The 22,058-nt window shown below is 44.9% G+C and overlaps 1 protein-coding gene across 2 annotated transcripts in view; it reads left to right on the plus strand.

The window, feature by feature from the left end:
• Positions 1-22,058, plus strand: part of plxnb2b (plexin b2b) — a 105,577-nt gene that overhangs the window by 31,444 nt on the left and 52,075 nt on the right. The window contains exons 1-2 of one of the 2 annotated variants that reach the window (XM_088378547.1): positions 9,090-9,193; positions 10,135-10,256. The gene's annotated coding sequence lies outside the window, so the exon portion shown is untranslated. Of the gene's footprint in view, positions 1-9,089; positions 9,194-10,134; positions 10,257-22,058 lie in introns of those variants that run through there. The other variant, XM_088378545.1, reaches the window with a different exon arrangement.

A 22,058-nucleotide genomic window follows, 5' to 3' on the forward strand; every position in this document is an offset into this window, starting at 1 on the left:
TGACGTTTTTAATTATTTTTGGAAGCCAAGCGTAGCTTTCCAGTCAAAATAGGAATATTGATACAACATGTCGAAAATTTCACAGGATGAAAGCTGTCGCCGCCGATGTTATCAATCACCCGGCGAGAAAAATACCTTACAATTATTGTATTTACTCACTTTTCAAAATGTCAAAAGAAAACTGAACATTGGGAAAATGATTCGGCAGGTGCGTCAAAGAAGCCTCTCATTCCGGGTCGCTATAGAAATCAAGAAGCGGAGCCAGTAATTGGTAGTTGTGGCTAATGAGGACAAAGCTGTCAAGCAGACGGAGGCGAGGCCAGTCATGATTATTATTTACAATGCCCCAGACCCAATGCTATTTTTTTGCCCACTAGGGAAGAAAATGGAATTTTTTTTTAGCTGGGAGCACTCATGAAAGTGTAGATTCAAGCCAAAGTCTAAATAAAATAATCGTTGAGCACATATAAATGTTATTGCTAACAAAAACAGCAGCACCTCGTGAACTTTTTTACTGCTTTAGTTGTACGAAACACATTGAGATGCCTTGTGTAAGAAATATACTGGATAAATAAAATTGCCTTGCCTTTATATTTTATATATTTGATTTATTTTTCCAGAAATTCTCACACATTGGCGCTTCCGCCATATTTCCAATCGTCAAACAGTTTGGCTTTTTTCCACGGCCGCAATCGGCGTGACGGTCGTCGGCAAACAACGTTATCAACCATCTCGGCAGCTTTTCTAATACCCGCTGTAATCCCGTCATTTCATCCGCCCGGGTTAGCCTGAGCCGGCAGCATATCTTCCCGCCTGTCTCGGCTCCTCGGCGTGAGAGATTGGATCCCCCCCACCCCCCTTCCCCCGACACCCTTGGCGCGCACGCTGATCTCTCCCCGGATCTCCATACGGGTGTAAATGTTGTGGTCTGAGCAGATGATGTATCGGGTCCAAGGTGGGAGCCATTCCCAGTTGCGAATAATAACTTGTTCTCGCTCAAGTGGAATCCCGCACAGCAAGTTGTAACAAAGACGAGCAGCCCGCTGGCATTTTCCCCCGGACTATAATAAAACCACAAAATATGAGATTATGGGATGGCGGAGAAGTTTCACCCTTAGCGTGAATGAAACATGTTGCACTTTGACGGACTCCATCGGGAAGAAAATGATTTTTTAAGTAGGCTATTTATAGCGACGATATGGCCTGGGTTTGATTATAATAAAATGTCCGTTAGCTATCGTGAGCACAGCTTGGGGCGGGAGGGGGGAAGAGGGGGTCCGACATCTGAGCGAGCATTATTTTCCTCACTGATACGCTTCTTGAGGAGTAATCAAGAAATATGTCTGTTTTTATTGCGCCTCTGTGAGACACTTATGTTTAGAGTGAGGATAAAAAAAAGCAAGAACATGATGTAAAATGATATTATGGGCCATTAGGTGGGGGGCTTGAGCAGTAAGAGAGGACTGGGGGGAGGGGCATGGGGGGGATCTTAATGGGGCCGCGGCATATTGTCTGCGATCTGCTCTTTCACTTCTGGCCGATTGAATCGTCTCCACGGCTGGCACTCCATCTCCTGGGGAAGCGAGGCAGACAAGGTGATTCTGGCTGAAGACATCACTCTGTCGAAGCCGCCAGATAAGAGTGCGGGAAATTGGAGTGCGGGGAGCGTCGCAAATGTATAGAAAAAAAATAAAAATAACTACAGCTAGTTTGTAGCGCCGAGATGTTTTCATTCCCGGATGGAAATGTTCTTATTTATAACGTCGCATTGGGAAGCTTCTCGAGCCAAAGCAAAATTAAACTGGGCTTGATTTATAGGAATTTCTGGCTCTGAACAGAAGTGCGAGTCCGGCCCTCCAAACAGCTTCTTTTTCGGGTGGTTTCCCGCCAGGAATTCAAGGGGGCGCGAGTTGACATCATGATTCTTCCCACTGGACCAGTTTGCGCTTGACATGTTGTATATACGAAAAAGCCCGCGAGCGCGCTGTCGAGAAAATATATTGCTTGTGTGTGAGGGGCAGGGGGGCTCCCAAAAAGGCTTTTACCCGAGGTGGTTCTAAACTGAAAACTGCTAAGGATGTCCATATATTTGTCAAGTGTATTTCATATCGTGCCAATTCACATCAGAAGTTATTCCAAGGCGCTTTACGTATCTCGCCGGTCAAGGATCTCACTCCTCGAAGGGAAACTTAACCTCACATTAGTGAGCGACAGAGGCGAAGAAAAAGTCCCTCTAAGAAAGAAACCTTGACGACAATTGGTTCTGTCGAGCGACACTTAACCACAGCTGGTTGAGTTGAAATGAAGAAATCGCACAGTGACCACCGAGGCGAGGCGTTTGTATTTATATCGCGGCACATTTTTATACTAAAAGCAACTCAATGCGCAAAAAAAACAAACACCTGAAAGTATTTCCAAACAAACAGCTGCAAAGGCAAAGCAAGAAGCTAGCTAAGAATGTACACAGTTATGAAACACATTTGCAATCAAAAGATTTAAATCAGAGGGTAGATGTGATTTAAAAAAAACAAACAAGTACCGTATTTTCCAGACTATAAGTCGCACCTAAAAACCAAAGCTTTTCTCAAAAGCCGACAGTGTGCCTTATAGTCCGGTGCGCCTTACATATGAAACAAATTCTTAAATTTAAACTGGCCCAAAGCATTGTGTCATGAAATCAATCATAAGTGGCCCGCTGCAGACTATGAATCATCAATCAAAAAGACTATGGATCATTATTTTGTGATTATAAAGTAATTTATTGCGTCTGAAGTCGAAATAAAAAAGATAAAATGGAGAATGATTTGATTTGGATTAAAAATCTGACATGATGCATTCATGGTGCCTGGTGCGCCTTATATAAGGACAAAGTTTTAAAATGGGCCATTCATTGAAGGTGCGCCTTATAGTCCGGTGCGCCTTATAGTCCGGAAAATACGGGACAAAAAAGGTATCACAATTGAAATCGCAAATTGGCAGGAAATTTCCCTCATTAAATATCTTGAAATTTTCCATTAAATCTTTTAAATTTTTCTCAAAATTGGAAACTTTACGTTCCCAGTTTAATACGTTTAAACCACCTTTTTTAATTCAGTGATACAAGTGTAGTGTTTTTTTTTTTCTATCACGATTTACGATCCCTTCACCAATGAGTCATTTCCGGATCGTATTGACGATGTCTTGCACGCTAAGCTTTTTCACTACCATAATCAAGGTGGTTAGGTTGTTCCCTTCGCCTTCACCTCCATCCCCTCGACCAGCCTCCGCTCTTGCTGGTAGAATAGTTGAGGCATTGTGCCGAGCCGAGCGGTGAGAGTTTATCTGCACTCCTGCACAGACAGACAGCACGGGGGCCGGGGCGAGTAATCTGAACTGAGCAGGCAAAGAATTCCAGGCATCCTGAATAGAACCAGATGTGAGCTTTTGTTCGCGACGTGTGGTGATTTGCTTTTTTTTTTTTTCCCCTCGTTGCACACGGAGTCATGCGTAGACGTGCCCCCGCTCGGTGCATGCTCGCCAGGCTTTCATAACACCGACGCGGCATCTGATAAGAGTTGGGTCAGGCAGTCGCGCTGCCTGCTATTTGTTTGCGTAACGTGCAACATTTGGGCAGCTCGGTTTTCCATCCTTTTTTCGAAGATTACCATTCAGATTGACGAGATTATACCCCAAGGCAAACGTGGCCAAACAGTGATTAATATCAGATGTCACGCCCGAATTTACTTCGTAGTCCAGTCACGGCCAGAACTCTTGTAAACTGTTTTTGTGCGCTTGTGTGGAAGATGGCTCTTTGTTTGGATTTTTTTTATATGCTAGGTCACACTCATATTAGGCCAGTTGAACATTTTTGGACTTTATGGTTTACAGTGATCCCTCGCTACTTCGCGTTTCGTTTATCGCGGCTTCACTACATCGTGGATTTTTTTTTCCAAATTATAAAAACATTTAAAAGTCAAAATAAAACTTCTAAATTGAGGAAACGTGTCTAACCTTTAGGACGATATAGCTCCAAATGTTTGTTTACATTCCTTTAGAAGTCCGTTTTCGCGTGTTAGCACGATCGCGAACTAGCATCTTTCCGCTAACTCGTTAGCCTGCCCAGTACTTCTTGTTGGTGACCGTACTTCGCGGATTTCACTTATCGCTGGTGGTTTTTGGAACCAATTATCCGCGATAAACGAGGGATTACTGTATTTCTAAACATTCCGTTTATTTGTGCAAGTTACCAATTGCCCTTAATAATGACCAGGATATGATAACAAAAGAAAAGAAAAAAAACATTACAGGCATTAAAAGAAGGTTCAGCGGTATGTGACCATCAAATAACAAGGACAACACTCAACAAAGCCTTTTTATATTATAAAGAGACTCGAGGAGTTGAATAGAACATTTGTCGTCGTACAAGTCAATGCAAGAGTGGCTCATTCAAAGGCACGGCAATGCTTTGACATCCTCGGCGAAGGCGCTGAATGGGGAAGATTAGCCTACATCGTGTCAATGAGAGAAAATGAGCAAAGTGGCTAATTTACATTCATTGAAATAGCGAATAAGCAACTCTCTTTGGTGACAATTAGACTTGTTACGTACATAGCCGCTTATGAAGCGCCGCTCTGATTATTAATGAGCATTCAGGAGTCCGGGTAAGCTATAGTTGGATGCACCATCGCATCCCTGTAACAATATATGCAATCGAGCTGTTAATAATTATTCACTAGGGACTTGATTGCGCTCTCATGGAGCGAGCGGGGGAATAACGAAATCAATAAAGTTTGTGTTGCTTAACTGAAACACAATCCAAACTAGTAACTAGGATAGTATTACGTTATTTCACATTGTGTATGGATTTTAAAATCATGAATTATAATCACAGTAGAAATTATATTTATTAAATCAATGCGCAATAATATATATATTTTTTTGTTAAGTGGGCCTCAGTGTTTGGCTTTAACGAGCAGTTAAATTATAGTGTTTTTCATAGATGCTAGTTTTGTTAGCCCATCTATGGCGTTCTTCATTGTGTGTTAGCATTAGGCTAGGATTTCAATAGCTGTCTCGTGGTAGGTTAAGTACACAATGTTCAGTACATCTAATAAATATTTATATAACAATGAATTAGTTGCACCACTTCATGCCCAAAGCCAGCTGGGGATCGCCTGAACAGGATAAGCGGCATAAAAAAAAATCATATTACAATATGACATTGTTGTGCCCCGCTGTGTTAGCTTCCTACTAGCCCTGCAACCGCATCGCCGAAGCTTTAACCCAGAGGCTGGCGACAGTGCTGCCAAAATAAACACAAGCTTCCTAATTCCAATGCTCCGTCTTTTGCCCATCAAAGGAAGGGCCGTCCAGCTGGCCCCCGTTGTTTTGCTCCCAGGAATGTGTGACTAAGCGCTTGTCGGGCCCCGTATCGGGCAAATCACCACAGGAAATGTCTGCTTTCAAGTCCCAGCTGAGTGTGTCATTATGCCCTATCTCCCTTGACAGGCTTGGGCACGCCTCTTACATCGCTAATGCTCTGCGTCGCCTTCTTCCAATGCACCGGGAGCCTCGATTAGCATAGCGGACGACGGCGCTAAGCTCCACCGCTAACTTGCTTGCAGCCTGTTTGCTTGAAAAGCATGGCAGGGCACACGTGGGCTTGGAAAGTGAATTTTGACGATTTTCCTTGTGGAAACTTTGCTTGCGGATTTTGAGGGGAAGGAAAACAGTTTCGATCCTGAATATAGTATGTTGGAGGCCAGAATTTTAGTTGTGATGGATATAAAGCAATTAGATGGGTCAAAAACCGACAACTCATTAATTCTCAGATTAATCGGCAACTGTTTGAATACAATCGAGTAATCGTTTGGAGGCGTGGCTTAAATTGAACCTAAATTTCCCAATTTCTCACTCGCTATGGTTTCATAAAAGCAGAGACATTTGGAATTGACCAGAAAACAAACCAACCACTTCGACCCATTAGCCGACTTCCTCGTTTTGTAAATTGTTCTACTTCTTCCTCCTCCTCCCCACTGCCCACATCCAAACTTCCGTTTCCTCTCCTGTGGCGCTGCTGAGCGCCTAGACGTGTTTCTTACGGATGTGAAATTAATTGGATCACAGAGTGGAAACGCACTGGTGTGTGAGGTCGAATTGGCGCTCGCTCCCCGCAAGTTGCTGAGAGTTCCCTGGAAGGAAGCCGATGCAAATCGCACATCTTGGCCGGAGACGTCCACCTGAATACAAATAAGTGCTCCCTCCAGTGCTTCATACAATATATATGCTTAACTTTGGCTGACGTGCCGTCACCGAGCTTGTTACTGGGTGCGGTTTTCGAATCTGGGTTAGGAAATCCCCAATCGAGGTTATTACACACGCTAATGCTAATGAGGCCGTTTGCTCCGAATGGAGATGCTAAGCCACGCGCTCTAATAGAGCATCCGAGTTTACAATGAGGAAATCCTAATGACTAAATTCCAGCCTTGTCTGCTAAAAGCCCGACAATCTCAATCGCGTACATGCTAATGCGGCCTTTTATGAGATGCGAAAGGCTGGCGGCTGAAGTCCTAATGAATGTGAAACTAAGGCTGAACCATTTCGAAAAACAAAGCAAAATATTTTTCGTTCCTTCGGCATTGTGATTGAGATTTAATAAGCAATCATTTTTCTTCAAGGCCCTCTTCCCGTGATGTTGTTTTTCACAAGCAATGAATAAATCTGTATTAAAGGCAAAAATATTAGGAGACAGTTTATCTGTTATCACTTCGAGTAGATTAAAAGCTTAGTTATTCAAAACTTTACTTTTAAAGTCTGCTAATGCTAACGACAAGTCTGCTATGCTAATGCTAACGACAGAGAGGAGTGTTGAAAATGCATATTCTTAAGTTTAGAAGTTTTTAAAGAGGTGTAGAAAAAAATTCGATGTTCTCCAAATTGTAGATTTTCACAGGTGGCTCTGGAAAATCTCCTTCCTTTGTTTTCCAAGGCTCCTCCGCCGTCTGAAGTGTACGAATCTATTTTCTGGCAGTTCCACTTAAAAACACGTGTCAGGCTTTCTTGATGTGGCCTCAACACACTCGCGCGAAATGAAATAGCCAATTTCAGGCTGGTTGAAAACAGACGCCGTCCATCCCCGGAGTCATCAGTGCCAAGTTTGGCTGGCGAGCATCAATGCCACGGACGGGCGCAGGGTGCCGGCTGTTCCAAAACAATTTCAAAAGTGCTCGACTCTCTCGCGGTGGAATCCTGCGAAAATTACCCGCTCGTAGCCCGAGCGGATTCATCATCACGGCCGCGTCTTTGCGCTTGGTTCCGTCGTCTTGTTCCCGCTGTCGACTGCTTCTGATGGATGTCCTTCTGGCACTAATGGCGCACCACCAAGGCCTACGTTTGCATTGTTATGACTAAACCCGTCCTGCCTCATTGGGCGCCTCCACCTTGTCTCTTACGCTCCGGATGAGGCGAGCGTCGGAGCGGAATGGCCGGCTGGTGATCAGCATCCCCCCGAGCTCCTTCTCATTTGTCTTCATCTCCCACCCGCCCCGTTCGACTTCGCGCCACAGTGACCAAGCAGTCCTCTGGCGGGGCGGCGGACTCACCTTCAGACGAGGCCAGAGGTTCTCTCGTCACCTTTCATCCTTCCTAATATTAGCATCATCCCATCTTTGAGTGTCTCGTTGCATTCGATGCAGCTCGGTTTTTACAGTTTCGAGAAGTAGTTTTTGGACTTTTATTTAGGAAGCCAACCATCTGAAACTTCAGGCCAGTCGTGGAGAACTAAGATGAAATCGGCTGCCTTGTGTGTTGCAACACGAGGGTGGGTGGGGGGGGCACTTGTCTGTAGAACTTGTTAATTAGCATGAGAGTCTTGAGACTAAAGCCCGTGTTATCTACCCCCCCCTCCCCTCCTCCACATCACTTCCTCTTCCCTCCAGCTCTCCGGAGGGTTGCCTCCGTCGTGCCGATTGCACCGCCGCCAGGTTTGTGAAGGATGACGCTGCCAGCTGTCTTTTTCATGGACGGCTGCCAAACCTTCTCCCCCGTATCTTCCGTCCGTTGTCATTTCCTCATTCATTCCAATCTTCTTTTTCCTCCTCGCTTCTATCGTCAACTAATGTACTCTCAAATCACGTCCTGGGCAAAGAATGTATTTTTAGTTTAGGGAGTTGATGGACTGCTCGTTGGCATAAAGTAGCAAGGTCAGGTATGGGCCGGCGAGCGTCCAGGTCAGCGGGCAGTCTGTGTCGGCCGCGCCAACGCTGCAATCTGTGTGAGCCGCGTCAAGTGCTCAACACACTCGCCCTCCCTCTTGGCATGCTAGACTTTGTCTTCTCCAGCGGTCCCGCTAAAGGTCAGACAAGTACACAAAAGCAGAAGCCATCCAATTTGAACAATAGGAATCTCGCCGGGGTAAACAACTTTGCATCAGGTGGTGTTCTCAGCTACTGTTTTTTCATTTGCAACTGTCCGACACAAGCGGCGGAGTGCGGCGTCTCCGGACGCCGACCAAATTTGTGGCAGGGAGTGAAATCCCTTTTGTCTGAATTTGTTTAAGCATGCCTTCTCTGCAGAGCCTGCACTGTTAAGCTCTCCTGCACTTTGTTTGACCCGAGCTGTCAAAGAGGTGTCATAACAAGCCAAGTGGGAAACAGTAAAGCAGACTAAAATCCCTCCAAACAAAAGACACAATCTGTTATTCTTATTTATTTAGCGACATCTGGTGCCCAATCAACGGCACGGGGACCATTTGGGTCCCGCCGGACATTTTGTAGTAGCCCATGGCTGGTATTGTATACAAGCAGTTTCACAGTGTTACAAAATAACATTTAAAGGGAAAATACAACAGAGACAGAAGGTATAGCAAAAACTAGGTAATGCCTTAAAGCAGACCCAGGCAAAATACGGCCCGCGGGCCATATCCGGCCCTTTGTGCGTCTCTGTCCGGCCCGCAATCATAAATTACATTTGATTACAACTTAATAAATAAAAAAAAATCAGTGTCGGACATGCAAAACAACTGTGCTGCTTTTATTTTGAAAGGCGTCGCACTTCCGTGTAGCGTGCGTGCATGTGAGCTGTGCGTGTAGGTGAACGGCGGGAAGTAACGCTGCTGTCAAAATGTGTGCTGACGCGAAGAAAAGAAAAATTGACAAGGAGTGCCGTGTTTTCAACAAGACATGGACTGCCAAGTATTTCTTTACACAACTGAAAGGTAAAGTCGTGTGCCTGGTTTGTGTTTAAAAAATATACGTAATTTGAGTTGCCACTACACGACCAAGCATGAGGAAAAATATAGAAATCTGTCTAATAAAGCGCGCGCAACAGAGGCTAATGCATTGCTAGCTAAACTGCTAGCCCAACAGGGACATTTTTTTTTAAATTTTTTTATCAAACTTCACACCCGCAGAGATGCAGCGGTCAGGACAAGTTTTGTCATTTCCCGCAAAATTGCCAGAAAAAGTAAGCCGTTTACTGACGGAGAGTTTATTAAGGAGTGCTTATTAGACTCTGTTGCACTGTTCTGCCCGGAGAAAAAGAGCGCATTTGAGAATGTCACTCTCCCTACGTACCGTAACAAGGCGGGTTGAGGACATATTGATATGTTTCTATAAATGTGTTGTAATTCACAGTTTGAGGAAAAGTTAAAGAAGTTAAGAATAAATTGTACTGATTCATGATTATTTTCTTTGACCTATACACCACAATTTCACAAAGCCTAATATAAATATAAACAGAATAATTGTAGTCTTCTAATTACCAGTACCAGCTATTTAAAATAAATAATTTAGTGCATATTACAATGGAATAAAGTTGACCAGGTTTAAATTATCGTTGGTGTGGCCCTCTGACATAACTCAGGTTTTTCATGTAGCCCCTTGTAAAAATTAATTGCCCACCCCTGCCTTAAAGTGTAGCGTCCAAAGCTAACATTAGCATAAGTGTATTTTTGTTTTTGTTCAGGCACAGCAACAGGTGTAGCTAACACTAGTCTGTGTGATTATTTGTGATGTTTTGGATCATATTAGAGAAGAAGCCAAAAAATAAATAAAAAATCAGGTCAATGCAACAAAGTAGAGACTGCGGAGTCCAAAGTCTCCAAGCACAGCAACAGGGTATGCTAACATCGCCATGTTTTGATTTGTGTCGTTTTAGATTTTTTGGGGGGATAGAGGAAACTGACACAGAGGAAGAAAAAAAAAAACCGGAGCGTCGCAGCAAAGCGGAGACTGTGGAGTACGACACCGCATCATCCAGAGCTGAGGCTCAGCAACGGGGTAAGCTAACCGTCGCGCGTGTTTATTGTAGTCATTCCCAGCTAGCTTGCGTTTGATAATAGCGAGTGAGAGAAGTCCTCTCCATTAGATTGATCGGATATTTTGTTGTGCGGTGCCACACAGAGCTCGCATGGTGCCTCCTCTGCAAAATGTAGCGCATGCCCAAAGAACAACAGGGAGCAAGCGTTTCTCTGATCTTCTGCCTCTCACACAACCATCTGTCTGATGCTGGCCCAACAGCCCACCCGTGCGGCCTAGCATTAGCACTTGCAAATATATTCGGTACGTCTCAACCCACACGCTTACTTTGGGAGTTGAGAAGTGAGACCAGATTGGAGCCCGTTATAGTTGTGGGAAGTGTTTTTTTTTTTTTTCCGAGAGGTGATGAGCTGCGCTCCACGGCAGACGGAATTCCAAACGGAGATTTGGTCGGCCAGTAAAATGTGTTTGTCTCCTGCAGCGTGATGTCAGAGAGTCAGTGCCGCATCTATCATCATTTTTAAGCCGCCTTTACACAAGTGACACAACTTGGATGGTTTTGTTTTGCCGCCAAGCAGTACGGCTCCAATGTTTTGGATTTTTAAGCGACACAATATTTCTTGCCCCCCACCGACCCTGATTCTGAGATATTTTTTCTCCCAACTGACATAATGCTGATGTTCCTTGCTGCCAGGTGACCCAAATTTATTTACCCCAAGAGACACAATTCTGGTTGTTTTCATATCGAGTGGCATTGTTTGCTGGTTGTTTGTTTTTTGAAAAACCACTGCGCCCGTGGATGAACAACCTATCAGCAACAGATAATGACATCATTGCTGTGAAATAATTCGGATATTTACGCGGGGAATCGACACAATGTCGGTATCAAGTCAAAAAGTCGGATAAGGCAATAAATCTAATTTGGAGCTACAGTGTAAATCCAACCTTACAATAGCGACACGAAAAGACGATCGTTCCCCGTTCCTTGTCGGCCGTAGATCTGGTTGCCTTATGAGAGATTTTTCGATCTGAGTCGCAGGTGCGAGTTTGAAAGGCGAGCAAAGTGATATTTACTTGCGCTAATAAGCCGCAGAGAGCCCGACATCCTCCCTTCAAGTTGTCAGCGCAAGGTAAGCTGTTGCAACGCTACAGTTGGGATGATTTAGCGTTAAATCGGTCTGCTCCTCTGTTTCGTATTTTTTTTTAAGGAGGGATATGTCGGGGGTGAGCGGCTTTTTTTATTCCGAGCTCCAATTTCTCTGCCTGCTCGCTTGCCGGCTGCTGTGAAATGGGATTTTCTTTCTCGTTTGTGGGAGATATTTTTTTGTCACTGTCGCGTGGTGAGGTCATCTGAAATGGCTTGAAAGTTCCGGGGGAAGAAAAAACAAAAAAACAAAAAGGCTAGAATTACGGTTCAGTGGCCGTAATAAGAGTTGAGCTAACATAAATAACGAAAATTACTTTGGTATTCTCTTTGTTTTGAATCAATTGTTTAGGGAGTGGACTTTTGTCTTCTTGCGACAAATGAATTCAGGCACGTTGTCGCTTTAGGTTAAAGCGTGAAGCGGCCCGCCGGTGTGAGCGGAATCGATCTTTCCGTTGGTCGCTGTGGAAACAGGTGTGTTGACGTTCCAAGTGGCCAGCGCGCTGCCAAAGCTGCTGTCTGACTCCACTGTATCCCGCAAAGCCATTTTTTGGAGAACTGCCAATGTGGCCAGATGCTTTTTTTCCTCCGTTATTTTCTATATGCACAAACTGAATTCACCTAATTTTTTAAAACACATTTATTTATTCATTTATTTATTTACTTATCATTTGAAATACTTTTTTTTAAATTTAGGAAACCTGCATCAGCTTGAAAGTAATTCAATATTCATGCAAGAATGAACCACAACCATTCACAAAATCATTTTGTACGATGGTGGTTCCTTTCTGGAATAGATTATTCCATCAATTAATCAGATATATTTTTAATTGCATTAAAGTGAAAACATTTTTTTCCCTCCCAGTTACTATTTATTGGTCAATTGCGGGTCACCACGCTTATATAATGTATGAAAAGTTGAAGCGATGAAAGCACAGATTTGTTTCAGTTATTGTTGTAATTTGATTTATGACTAAGTGATTTATGTTTGCACCACATTTGTTTGGCTGCGTTTTCTAAAGTTGTTGTGAGGCAATAACAAACTTTTTAGAGAGGAGGTGCTGCAGTTTTCTGCTAATAGCAGGGGCTTATTGCATCCCATAGGTGGCGCTATAGATAGAGGCACTTCCCCCCCCATGTTGTCATTTTCTACGTGGCTTTACCGCTGGTCTTTTCAGGATCAAAAGCGGAGCATCTGCATGTGCTGGTAACGCTCCCGTGGTTTACCATGCAAACTTTTTCTTCTCGTCTGTCCCTTCATTTTCTCCTCCGCTTGCTCCGTCCTTAAACTCCAATCAGTTCCATCTGTGCTTCCCTTCTCCAACCATCGCCACTCGCACCTCCAGAGTTGGTTTGGAGTAGCCGCGCGTCATCGCTCGGGTAATGCGTGTGCGGCGGCCAGCTTAATCACATCGGGTAAGCACACCTGTGCAAGCAGATGTCCTCCGAGGCTGCCATGCTGTTCCTCTTTAGGGGTGAAGCGTCTGCTTTTGGCGGACCACCGCCCGTCCCCACCCGCCCTCCCTCCTCGACGGTTTTCTGCTTCTTGCCCAGTTCGCAGGCCCTGATGGATGGATTGAGGGATGGGTGGGTGGATGGATGGAGTGATGGATGGAGTGATGGATGGAGTGATGGATGGATGGGTGGATGGATGGGTGGATGGGATGGATAGATGGATGGATGGATGGATGGATGGAAAGATAAATGGATGGCTGGATGATAGAGTGATGGATGGATGGATGGATGGATGGATGGATGGATGGATGGATGGATGGATGGATGGATGGATGGATGATAGAGTGATGGACGGAGTGATGGATGATGGATGGTTGGATGATGAAGCTAGCTAGCTACCCAGCCAGTTCGCTAGACAGATAAATTGATACTGCAGAAGTTTCGCTCATGGCACCAAGTCCCTCTACTTCAGCGGTCCAATGATGTTTACTTATTATGAGTCACCAAAATCAATTCAAAAGAAATTTGATGCCTACATTATTTGTAAATCAATGCTTCAGTATTTTTTTTTTCTTGGGGGAAGACAATTGTCTGGTTGAACGCTGGCGTTGACCTTTTGAAGTCAATCCATCCGATTATGGATGGATTGCACTTGTTTGTCATTCACAAGAGCATTAGGCGGCACATTTAATGCCGCTTACTCAATACAATTCTGTTGTGCGCATAATTACGCCCCTTAAGCGATTTATATGAAGCATATTTTTTTTTAATCTGCGCTTCAGTTTAGGGGACACGGAGAGTCAGTCGGTTTAAGTGGTTTGCCAGACAAAGCGCACATGCTAATGAGTTAGCTAGACAGAATGATCAGTATTAGCGAATTTAAAGGAGGCAATCAGCGCACCGCTGCCCCCCAATCCAAAAGGATTATGTCATTTACATCCAGCTGTGCTTTCCCATTTGCCGCTCCGACACCCTCTTCCGTCTCGCCTCGACACATTTTCTAAAGACCCTTGTCCTGAGCTCGCCGCCCACCTTCGCCACCTGGCGCACCTTAACACCCCCGTCTCGGTCACGACTAAATAAATATGCGCTTTTCCCTCATCGCTCTTCAGCCGTGCTGGCGCTTTGGTCCTCAAAGCCCGTCCAGGCATTGATGTATTAAAAACATCCGAGCATTAAGTTCCATTAGCTTCACTCTCGCAGACACCGGACGTTAGCGGGTCGCACATACTGATTTGCAAAATGTGTGCTCGTAGCTCATTGCTAACAACCCCGTGGCGTGATCCGGCCATCCGTTTTCTGGACTACATCTCCTCATTAGGGTGAGCTTGAAGCTATCCCAGAGTGAGTGAGCCAAAGTACATCCTGGACATTTTTTCAGGGTGTGGCTCCGAGGACGATCTCATATCAGTTTTGCTAACGAGAACTCACGGGAAAATACAGCGTCCCCTAAATGGGTCCATCCCCTCACTCCCATTTCCAGCCTCTGTCCACCTCTCATCTGTCCAGAACATCGATCTGAGCTCTTATCTCCACTCTCATCCCTGTGTTATTTCAGGCACATAGGGATTGCTTAATGATCTATTGACCCGATTCATCGATCTGTACAGTCCCGCCACAATGGACTGTCCTCCTAAGGGGGGGTTAGAAGCCCCCTTCGCCATCGCCTCTCCTGCAACAAATGGCTGCTCTTTGCCTCCCCTGCTTAACATGCTGGCTCCTCCTAAGTGCTCCACGTGGCTCTGCTGGCTTAACAGCGTTTTTGCTGGCTGAGCATGGCGCATGCAGCAATCTAATACGCTTCTCCTCCTAATAGATATTCAGACGGAAGACGGGCCTTGCATGTTGCAAATAATGAGGTCCGTGCTTCTAAGTGGAAGCCCTTGAAAACAGATGGAGTCTTCTCTGCTCCAGGCGCAGGACACCCACCAAGTACGGCGACGCGTTTTATCCCACCCCACCGCCCGTTGCCGATAACGCGTTTGCTGAAAAAAAAAAATTCTTGGGAGGAAAATGATCTTGAACATAAAAGCGATAAGGATATTTTACTGCTAGCTCACAACTGCTCTTTTCAAGTTAGCCTTGGATGCTTTGGTTTTATTCAAGCCTGACTTGATTCTGTGTTTAATCAACTTTCCTTATTTTAGCGTTTGGTATGATTAATAAAAGTTTATTTTTAGACAGACCGCAGTGTGTGCGCAGCAGCTGTTGTTGTGACATGATTCTTTTCCAGGGTGAGACGTAAGGGATTTGCCCGACACTATTTACGCGATGTTTAATTAACTCAGCCGTGGAGGTTGTGTTTTTTTTTTCCCGGGTCTCCCGAGAACGAAATCTAATGTTTGAGTTGCGGCTGTTCACGCAATTTAGTGCTTTATGAGGATGAATATTCGACTTGGACTCCATTGATAAGATGTATGGATGTTTTTTTTATGGCGTTCTAAACACAAGATCAATAAATGTATTTACTTTTACTTCCACTTCTTCTACTAATCAGTTTGGTGTCGATACATCTTGTTAGCGGGTTATATTTATCGTTTTGTTTGCGACTTGGTGCTCTATAGTTGGGACGCTCACACAGCAACAATTCTCAACTCGAAACGCTCCAAGGCAGGCGATAAATGAGGATTGCGACGATCATGTGAATCGATTGATAATCAATTTATCGCTTAGAGACGATGTTTGCATTCGATTTTTGAGTGTGCGTCGATTTCAAACCTGCTTTTACTTTGAAAACCAATATTTCTGCATAGTTTTTGACATACCAAATCGGTACTTAATCGGTAACAGAATCAAAATCGATTTATCGAATAAATTTGAAAAATAATACAAAATAAAATCAAAATAATTGTCATTTCTGTTTCATTTAGTCTTTATAACATTAATTAGTACCTCAAAAATTGTTGAAGTTCTTGTCCATGTTTCTCAAAAAATACGATTCATTACGGAAAAGAAAACTAGTCGGAATAATCGCTAACACACTTGTATGACGCACATCGCTTGTGTGACGCAAATACAATCAGGTCAGTGTCATAAGCCGTCGCGATTCCCATTTGAAACGATCACTCGCTGAAACGTTGTCTTGTCCGTAATCGGTCGCCAGATGACTTTCGAGCAGCTCCACTTTTCTGCTGCGGGGGTAACAGATGGCCGTGGCTGATAGCGTTTTGCCGGCAGAGAGGACGCCGAGGGCGGGCCGGAGAAAAAAAAACAGCTTTGGGAGTACTGTGGAAAGCCGCATGTGTGAATCACGTTGATCGAATGAATAGTTAATCGTAACCACCTGCATTGCCCCCACTTCACACCGTGGAGAAAAATGCTTTTTCGTGGACGCTTTTTGTTTCGCCGGCGGGCATACATGATGTTCATGTTAAATATTTAGGAGAGAAAAATAACACCCAGAGGCAAACTGTTGCCTCAACAGCAACGTTTACTCGGCTTTCCAGCCCCAAGACGTCCCACGTTGGTTGTCGGGCCTGGAGGTCTCAAGTCTCCGTCGCCTCAAGTTTGGCTCTCCGTCCCGCGGGAGAAAACCAGCCAATTGGAAAGCATGTTATCGGAGCTCGGGATTCCTTTCGGGGGACCCTGTGATTACACGTTGGGGCCGGGCCTGCCAGAGACTACGCGTATTTTTGTCAGCGCTGAGTTGTTGTTGCTTTCTGGAGAGCAAGCAGAGTGACAGATCGGAATTGGTAACAGCGCGAGCACATCTGGTTGTGATTGGCGGTGGAAAAAAGGCTCCTTGTGTTCTGGGAACTGGCAGACCAGCGGATGACAGAACCGGGGCCCGATCGCCTCCCCCCTTGCTTTTCCTGACTCTCGGCCAGTTCTCATAATCGGGCAGCAAAGCCTCGGGCATTTCTTGCTTTTTTGATTTTTTATTAACAGTGTTCCGAACGTCGCCTTTTTCTTCCATTTCAATATGAGAAAGGTGGTACGAGCCAGGTAGGCCCGAGCTCCATTACTCCCGCGTCTGGCATAATGACGCCCCCGAGGGCGAGTATCTGCTCGCTCATATTGCCACCCCGGCTCCAAGTGAGTGGGAAAATTGCTACGGGCAAGGAGTATATTGAAAGGCATTTCACGGCAGGTGTGCGGAAATTGGTTATTCCTGCAAGCGCTTGATGAAGTTTAAGCCGTCGATGTCGGAGCAAAGGTCCGGGCGGACGCCGTGCGAGACAAGCCGCGGGAAGGGTGGCAATTAAAAATGCAGCGAGGGCATTATTCATCGCCCTGCCTACCCGCACCTCAGTAATCACGCGAATCAAGAGTTTCTCGCCGCGACGTGGCGTCGATGGTCGTTATTTTGTTTTAATGAACCCACCTGAATTCATTGTTTCGAGGCTCCGATACCGTTGAACCGAATCCTTGATGAAAAGGAAAACTCGGATTCATGCCCGCAGGACAAAATCAGGTGTCTTCATTTGCTGTTAAACTATGACTGATTTCTCCGCACAATCACATTCATACTAATCCCCGTCGCCCCCGGCAACACGAGAGCCAATCATTATGATGTTTTAATGAAGCAGATGCAGATAACCTTGGATTAGAAATGCCTTGTTTTCAACACTGACGGGAAATGTGCTTTATTTTTCTGTCAGCTCAGGCTATTTTTGCGAACCTCTCGAAGGTGACCATCCGGGTTGATTCTGAGGTCAGAAGTTTAGAGGTGCCAGCCAGGCGATCTTATTTATCTTTATTTTAATACAGTTTATATAAAAGAGAAGCACAATACTTTTTGGAACAGTCTGTGGCTAAACTATCAAATTTGCTAAACGTTGAGCCAGAGTAAAAGAGGAATGGATGAGATTTATAAAACAAACATAGAGTGGAGTCATACTAAATTCTCTGAAATGAGTTTGCCTCAGATGGAGAAGACAAAAGACAATTGTCATTATTTTAATAAAGCAAAAACAGACAACTTTGCTAAGCAAATGTATAGTTTTGAGCAGATTTATGAAGTCCGCCTCCTCAATCGTCACTTTGTTTTGAAGACAAGCAAAGTGGGCGAATACAAAAGACTGCAGTCGTTCATTGATTTTAATAAACCTCCGCTAATGAATGTATCATTTCCAGCCGGCTGAGAAGAAATGCTTATTTTCTCCGAACCGAGTCGACCCGAGGAAAACAAAAGCTGATCTTGTCGACCACCTCGGATAGTTTTGAGTGGGCGATTGAGCTGTGCGGGCGAAACTAAATTGGCTAAATTAGCCATTAGCCACCATTAGCCACTGTCGCCATATTTGTCGTTTCTGCTTATGACATTGTGGAGCCGGTTTAGCAAGCGCCTTGTCCTCCACCCCAGTGAACACGACGCTAATTGAAATGGAGAGCGTGTGTTTAGCCCTCTGAACCTTTAGCCGCGTTAGCCTGAACTCACAGACTGTTAAAGCGGCGACAGAGAGAATATTATGTGTTCCGTTATTGTGTCTTTAGGGCTGTAGGGACTATTTGCCATCCCTATTAAGCAGGCTGACTGGTGGCTGGGCAGCACGCCTGGTTGGCTGTGTGTGTGTGTTATCACAGAGTGTGTGTGAGTGTGGACAGAGGACGCCTGAGGCGGCACTCTGGAGCCAGAACGCTGCCGGTGTTGTCCACAAATGCCTCGCACCCAGTGACCCTCGCCGGCGTAATGACTTTGGGGTTAATTCCTGGGGAATGGTGCGGCCCTCTCAGGGAATTGACTCGGAGCCAGCAGAACAGGCACAGCAAAGCAACAGGATATCGTCTTCGGAAATATCTATCTCCAATCTTTTGGTACTTTTAAAAAGATCTCCACTGGTAGCCAGAAATGTCCTTGGAAGCAAACTTTTCCAAAAATGACTCGGTTTTGAAGATGAGTCTCGATGTTATTAGAAAATGAACCGAGTGCTCTTGGAAGAAGGTCACGTTTTAGTAGTGTGGCAGAAATGAACTTCAGATATGAGCAAAAATGGTAAAGACCAAAGTTGATCACGGCCACTTTGTGGTAATGACTCAAGTACTGACAACCTTGGATGAAGAACGGAATGATTTGAGTAGATGACTGACAACACTAGTTTCTCCCTCCTCAAGTCACTTTTGTGAGTCAGTGAAGACATAAAAAAAAAAAAATCACAGCTACTTTGAATGAACCACACGCCCACAGCGGATGAGAAACTTCCTATTTTGAGTAGATGACTAACAATACAAGTACTGTTGCTTCCTTCTGCCCGAGTTTGTTTGCTCGGAAGCGGAATCATTGTCATTTTGTTTTAATGAACCACGTGCCGGCAATCTTGGATAGTAAACAATATTTTGCGGAGAGGAGCAAAGATATGGAGGCAAAGGTTAAATCCTCATATTGTTTTAATGAGTTAGCTTTAGATGCTAGCAGCTAGCGTGATGGACCGCGTTCGACCACATGCCGGCAACGTTGGATAGTAAACAATATTTTGCGAAGAGGAGCAAAGATATGGAGGCAAAGGTTGAGTTCTCATTTTGTTTTAATGAGCTAGCTTTAGATGCTAACAGCTAGCGTGATGGACCACGTTCGACTGCTCTCACTAGTTCCAACTTTGAAGTTGATCTGGAGGGAAATGACAGATATGTTTCTACTGTTATATATATTTTAGAAGTCGACTCCTCCGATGCGGTCATTGTCAGAAGAATTCTGCTGATCCAAACAGGATTCCTTCAACCTCGACGGGGGGTCCGCCTTCCTCCGATGCGTCATCCTCATCCCGCCGCCGTGTAACTCGACATGATCTGATTCTTCCTCGTCTTTTCTGATGGGATTTTACAAGCTGCCAATAATCCAGCAGCTCTCCCTTTCTCATGGATTGCGAAAGTTAAAAATAATTCAACCACAAATGGGTGAAAAGCCGCGAGGCAGAGCACTTATTTTTGTGCCGTTCCCTCCCCCTGCCTCTGAAATCATCGCCGCAAATGTTGAAGGTTTCTGGCAGCGAGCATGGATTGGAATTACACGGGAGCAATCTGGCCATCTCGATTTGCAAATGTCCACCCCCCCCCCCTCATCCCAGCTGCATTAAGTGATTTGCGGGCCAGCGTTTGAGTGGGATTGCACGTCATCTATTTGCATGACATTTCCCAAGATGGGGAGAGATGTTAAGTACTGTCATTGTCTTTTTCTCCCCTCATCCCTTTCCTCTCTTGACAGTGTCAGAGAAATTGTTCTCTGGAGTAATGCTTTCACTTGAAATCCGTGTCATCGAGCTGCCAACGTCGCCCAAAAATACTGTCAGGACCCGGCATGCCCACTGGATTTCTTTGGTCTTGCTGAATTTATTTTGACGGAATGATAAATTGATAGTCTTGGTGGTGGGGGGGGTTGTAACCTTTTAACCTTTAGTCGTTAAAATAAACCAAAAATACATTCTAGGACTAATAAAGGTTAAATTAGCTTAAAGACACAAAAACTTTGGATATTGGGTTGCTCCTGCTGGTGTGTGAGCTTTGGCCACCAGAGGGCAGTGTAATATATACAGACAGAATTTTGGGGGATATAGGGTTGCTCCTGCCGGTGCTTTGGCCACCAGGGGGCAGTATAATACGGACAAACACAAATATGTACAGTTAGAGTTGGTGAAAACTCTTCAGTGGGCTTTGGTAATATCTGTCATTCTCCACAGAGGATAAAGACTTATGAGTAGCGTTATATAATCTGTCTACATGTGTTGCTCAACCATTTGTTGCCTTGCCATCAAGATGCTATTTGTGAGCACGCCTGTGGCATTTCACATTGAGAGTTCATATTAGGTAACAAACATTAAGTGAAACTGAAAGGCTAAACTGTGTGGGTGTTATAAACACAACTTGCATTCCGTTTGTCTTGTGATTAGCTTGACAGGAAACTTTAAACGGGAGTGGAAACAAATAGCTTAAAGCGCTTTTTTCGGGAAGAATCGTTCGGTTCACGCCCTTGCCTCCCAACTGACAATTTTTTTATACTCGTGGATTTTATTATTCAAAGCATGCAGCTGTGTCTTTCATGTGGATCTTCTGAACAAATTCAAAAATACCATCTTAGAATTGTCATTAGGGACAAATGAGGTGGAATATTTAAAGGAGGTTAAAATTAGCTGTGCATTTGTTTTCCTGCCCTACTATGAATTCTTAATGCCCTGAAATGAAAGGTTCAACACCAACATGAACAAACTGCTGCATCCGTTCAAAGTAAACATTTCCATTGGATCACCCAGAGCGTCTCCAGGTTAATTGTGCCCGAATGCCGAAGAATAGACGAGCCGCACCACGGGAGGCGCGCGAGTGTACGGAGAAAGATTGCAAACGGCGGCGCTGAGTAAATTAGCATGGACTGACTCCCTTTCATCTTTCTTTCTCTCGGCCTTTTCGTCACCGGAGGGATGCTTTCAACTTGGAGTCAGCGTGCGCTCTCTCCGGAGTTGCGCTGCCTTGAGCCGCACGTCGCCCCCACAATTCCCTCTTTTTTTGTTTTTTCCACTGTTCACACATTCACGAGATCAATTGACCTGACTCAATTAAATTTGGGGACGAAGGCAGGCAGAAAGAATCGCCGAGTGCCTTTTCAAGATGGCGTCCGACATGGTGCGCCGCAAGCTAGCCCGTTAGCGATACTGTGTATTTTACAGCCGTTTTAAATTTGTCATCCAATCAACAAAGCGCCACCAGGCCTGATGAAGATGTGTAGCATCTCCTGACAGCTTCTCAGGTCTTCCGGCCTCGTCCTTTTTGAAAGCCGGGGAAGCCGCCGTGAGGGGGAATCCATCACGGCTTTGGCCCAGGGCGCTACATTTGAGCGCCCCAAATGGAAAAACGTGCGCGGCACAACAAGAGAGCCAAGCCACGTCGACGTCTTTCGTTCACCTTCAAACGAGTGGAGAAGTCCTCCACCTCCTCCTGTCGCTCTGCTTATCCATCAGCCCGCGGCGCGTGGAAAAATCATTTACTGTATATACGTGAGGATGATTGACGATACAACATCGGAGAGTGAATGGCGGTTTCATCAGTCCGCCCCCGCAGACATCATAGTCTGCCTTGCCGGACTTTCTTTTTCTTTTCTTTTTTTTTTTGGTTTCTTATTGTTGATGGTATGACACTGAAAGTTCAAAAGAAACCGCAGGGCGACTGTCGGACGAAAACATCACAATTTTCAAATGATGCAGAGTCAATATCGTCGTGTTAACAATTCGCCTGAAACAACCCCAAGACATAAGAATCCAATAAAACATTAATTTTCCGTCACGGCACGTAAACATTGA

Source organism: Syngnathus floridae, chromosome 6 (genome assembly GCF_059516105.1).
Source record: "Syngnathus floridae isolate MCC-2025c chromosome 6, RoL_Sflo_1.0, whole genome shotgun sequence".
Lineage (NCBI taxonomy): Eukaryota > Metazoa > Chordata > Actinopteri > Syngnathiformes > Syngnathidae > Syngnathus > Syngnathus floridae.